The following is a 4,559-nucleotide window of genomic DNA, read 5'->3' on the forward strand; positions in this document are numbered from 1 at the left end:
GGGGTTTTTTTGGGGTTTGTTTTTTTTTTTTGTCTGAGTCTTTATTTTTCCTTTGGGAAAGTTCCTTTCTATTCCTAGTTTACTATTTAACATGACAGTCTCTTCCCCTACCTTTGTTATTGGGATGATCATGTGGCTTTTATTCCTTATTGATAGATTACGGTTTTGGTTTTTGTTTTTTTTGGAACCAGGGATTGAACTCAGGCTCTGTGCTTGCCAACCAAGCACTGATTCTACTGAGCTATCTCCCTGACCCCTACATTCACTTTTTAAAAATCTTTTATTTACTTATTTGGTATAGGGTCTCGCTACACAGGTCAGCTCAGACTCATAGTGATCCTCCCGTCTCAGCCTCCCCAGTATTGAGGTTACAGGCATGAGCAATCACACCCAGTTTCTGTGGATGAATGGCTTAGACGGCTCAGAATAGCATGTGGTATTGGGAATTGAACCCCTGTCCTTGTGCTTGCCAGGCAGGCCCTTACTCTGCTGAGCTATCTCTCCAGCCTACATTCATTTTTGTATCTTGAGCCAAATTTGCATTTCTGAGGTAAATCTACCTGGTCATGGTACATAAATTCTTTTTAGTGAATGTACTGTATGTTGCTACCATCTTATTGAAGATTTCCATATCTATTTTCAGAAGAGATGGTCTGCCTTATGAAGACATTCTTGCTTTTTGCTATCAGGGTTAAGACTAGCCCCAAAGAACGAAGTGGAGCCAGGTACAATGTTACATGCCTATAAACACAGCACTCTGGGAAGCTGAGGCAGGAGGATTCCAAGTCTGATCTAAGCCAAGGCAACTTAGCAACTTATCAAGAACCTATCTCAAGATAAATATCTAAAGGGGTTAGGGATATTGCTCAGTGTGAAGTCCTTGGATTCCTTCCCCAGTGCAGGGTAACTGGTACCACCTCCCATATTCCATTTTGTTAGAGTTTGTAAAGAACTGTCAGTTCTCCAAGTATTTGGTTCAATTCTAAGATTCTTTGGTTCTGAACTTTTGAGATTTCCTACTTTTAAAAGCTAAGAAATTTTTACTCTAACTTCCTTAATTGATAAAAAACTGAAAAGAGAAACCAAAATCATAGTCTACTGTCTTTGGTTATTTAAAAAAACCGTGGGGCCGGCCAAATAGCTCTGTGGATTAAAGCGCCTGGGCGCTGGGGCCGGGGGTTTGTCCCAGGCATGCTGAGACAGTAGTTGAGAGAGACTGGGCATGGTGGCGCACACCTGTAATCCCAGCTCTTGGGAGGCTGTAATCAGGTGGATCACTATGACTTCCATCTAGTACTGAGACCCTGAACACCCTGTAGACCATTCCCTAAAATACCAAAAAATTAAAAAATGTGATTTTATTTTTGTATTTAGTACAGGGCTTACAGGTTCTCACTATGTAGCCTGGACTCATAGTCATCCTCCTGTTTTCAGCCTCCCAAGCAGTGGAATTACAGGTGCACGCCACCACGCCCAGTCTCAATCTCAGCATGCCCTAGGGGCCGGGCTCACATGCTCGCATGGGGAGGGGGGAGAGGAGATAGAACCCCGGCCACTGTGCTCTGCCTAAGCAGGCGCTTTAATCTGCTGATTTTAAAATAAAATATAAGGCAGTCTTTCTTTCATGTAAACTATCCATCCATCTAGTGGACCCTTTAGAAATTTTAAACTTTGTGGATTTTAGATATCTGAGGTGGCCTACCAATCCTCACAAGAACCTTACACTCCTCTTTAACATATGTTTTTGAAATTTTATGATCTGAAATATGTTCATGTACAGAAGAAACTAAAGTCACAGTCCTCGGTCAGTTACTTAATAACTTGTTATCTTGGCAGAATTATAAATACCAGGCCTTAATTTATTCATCTATATATAAGATGACAATGGCATCTATCCCTTGGGTATTTATTAAACAGAGTACATGTAAAGTTAAAACACTTGAGGGGGCGGGGAGATAGCTCAGTAGAATAAGCACTTGCCTGGCAAGCAGAAGGTCCCGAGTTCAATCTCTGTACAGGGGTGGGGGCAGGATTTAAGGGAGCCAGGCATGGTTGCACACATGTTTAATCCCAGCACTCAGGAGCTGAGGCAGGAGGACTGCTAGGAGTTTGAGATCATCCTGCGCTACATAGATAGAACCAGTCTCAAAAAAAAAAAGGAGGAAAATCCATAAAATGTCAAATGTTCTCTATTGGAAATATATATTCATTTAAAAATAGTTCAAAACATTTATACTTTTGATTTTTTTTTAAATTTTTTAAATTTAGTACAGGGTCTCACTACAGACTAGACTCAGCACACCCCAGGGGCAGGGCCAGCGCAGCATGCAGGGTACGCAGGGGATCGAATATGGGCTGCTGTGCTCAACCTACACAGGCACTTTAATTTGCTGAACTATCTGGCCATCCCCCCCACACACACACTTTTTTTTTTGTGGTACCAGGGACTGAACTCAGGACCTTGCACTTGCCAGGCAAGCACTTATTCTGCTGAGCTATCTCCCCAGTCCCTAAAACTCTCAATTAAGCTTAATTTAAAAATACTTTCGTGGGGCCGGGGAGATGGCTCAGTGGAATAAGTGCTTCCCTGGCAAGCGCAAGGGTCTGAGTTCAATCCCCAGTTGTGAAAAATAAATAAAATAAATAAATAAAAACACTTTAGTTGGGGCTGGTGAGATGGCTCAGTGGTCTAAAGCACCTACTTAGAACAAGCTTAGCAAAGCACAGGGACCGAGGTTCAATCCCCCAGCACCACATGCCAGCCAGCCCCGCCCCCTGGTGGACTGAGCTGGCCACACACACACACACACACACACAAATAAATAAAAATTTTTTTAAAATAAAAATACTTTCGTTAGCCAGGCACGGTGGTGCACACCTGTAACCCCAGCACTTGAGAGGCTGAGGTAGAAGTACCAGCGCTCTAAGTTCTAGCCAGCCTTTGCTACATAGTGAGGCCCTGTCTCAAAACAAACAAGTACTTTTGTTGCCATAATAAAGCATTCACCCAGCACTTACTTGCTGAATTTTAAAGTTAGTTGTATAGATTAAAACAATGCTTAAGCACTTCCAACTTTCTAGACACATGAGCTGCCAATTCTATTTGCACTGTTCACTGCAATTGTCAAAACACTTTCCTATTCACCAGGTTCTTTCCCTTCCAAATGTGCCTCAAGATGAGGCATACTGGGGACTAGCATTCCTATTTAAAAAGGTTGGCTCCAAAGGGCCCATAAGCTGCGTTTGCAGGGCATGCTGAGCCCACAATTGTCAGAAGCCTGTATTTGTACGTGTCAACTGTCACTTTATCCTTTAAACCGTCTGCAAGGCAAACTCTTAACTAAAAAGATGCAGCAGTGTGATTGCCAGAACACCAGCAACTTCGGTCAATGCGTTCCGGCCTCGCGGGCCCTGGAAGATAACCGGCTAACTGAGCTGCTGAGTCAAGATAGTGGGAAGGAGAGGGACAAGGGATGCCGACATCCATTTTCAGACAAGTCAGTAAATTTTTGCTGGTCAATACCTCCATTCTCTTCACTGAGCCTTCCTATGACCCAATTATCCGGCTTATTTCTGTGCTCTGTCTAGTGTAAAACAGAACTCCCACACAGTTCTTTACCTCTGCTCTAAGTTTAATTACAGCAGATACAAAACATGGATTTTTTCTTTTTTAATTAAAGACAGGGTCTTGCTGTGCAGTTCAGGCTGGCCTCGACTCTGCCTCCCCAGCGCTGAGATTGCAAGCGTGCACCACCAGCTCCACTACAGCAAGGAACTGACCCTCAAATATTACTGGAAAAAGACTAAAAAGATTGTAAGGATCAACGCAATTCTTCCTCTTGAAACAAAACTTTATTTTAAAAAATTAAGCACCTCTTCCACTTCCTACACTGGCGGTAGAGACTTAATTGCTTCACTTCTGTCTGCCGGGCTTTCGCTCTTCGGCTCAGTGGCCCCGAAGCACATCCGTCGCAGTTAACTGACCAAGTCCAGTTTTTCCCTCCCACCGCCATCAGTGTGACTTGTGGATCTGAGAAGCAGGACCTAACCAGCTCAAGACTGGGACATCGGCGCAGTAGATGAAGGCGTTGTAATTCCCACCATCATCACATTATGAGGGGCTGAGGCCCAGAAAGGAACCTGCCCAGGTTCACAAAGCACCGTCCACCTCGGAGCTGCGACCGCAGGTGCCTCGGGCCTGCCCCGGGAGGCTCCCCGACGCCGTCCGGCCTCCTAGCCTCGAGCAGGTGCAGGCGTGGGGGCGCGCGAGGCGGCCGCCGCGCTCCAGAACGTTCTCCGCGCCCTTCGGCGCGCTGGGGCCCAGTACCGGCTGCGGGCCGCCAAGCCCAACCCTAACCCCGGCCCCCGCGTCCTCTCCCGGGCTCCAGCGCGGAGGCCCGGAGCAGGCCCGAGCCCTGCCACGCCTCGGGGCTGCGCGGCCCGCACGCCGCAGGCCCCGAAAGCCTGGCAGCGGCATCCTGGGAACCAGTTCGCGTCCCCAGAGGTCAAGCGAGGCCCGGACGCCCGCCACGCCTCCCGGGCGGGCGGCGCGGCCTGCC

At 46.7% G+C, this 4,559-nt stretch overlaps 1 protein-coding gene across 1 annotated transcript in view; it reads right to left on the bottom strand.

Annotated features, from left to right (window-relative positions):
• Nucleotides 1-4,559, bottom strand: part of Canx (calnexin) — a 52,006-nt gene that overhangs the window by 46,996 nt on the left and 451 nt on the right. The window lies entirely within an intron of this gene.

Source organism: Octodon degus, unplaced genomic scaffold (assembly GCF_000260255.1).
Source record: "Octodon degus isolate 3935 unplaced genomic scaffold, OctDeg1.0 scaffold00029, whole genome shotgun sequence".
In the NCBI taxonomy this organism is placed as follows: Eukaryota; Metazoa; Chordata; class Mammalia; order Rodentia; family Octodontidae; genus Octodon; species Octodon degus.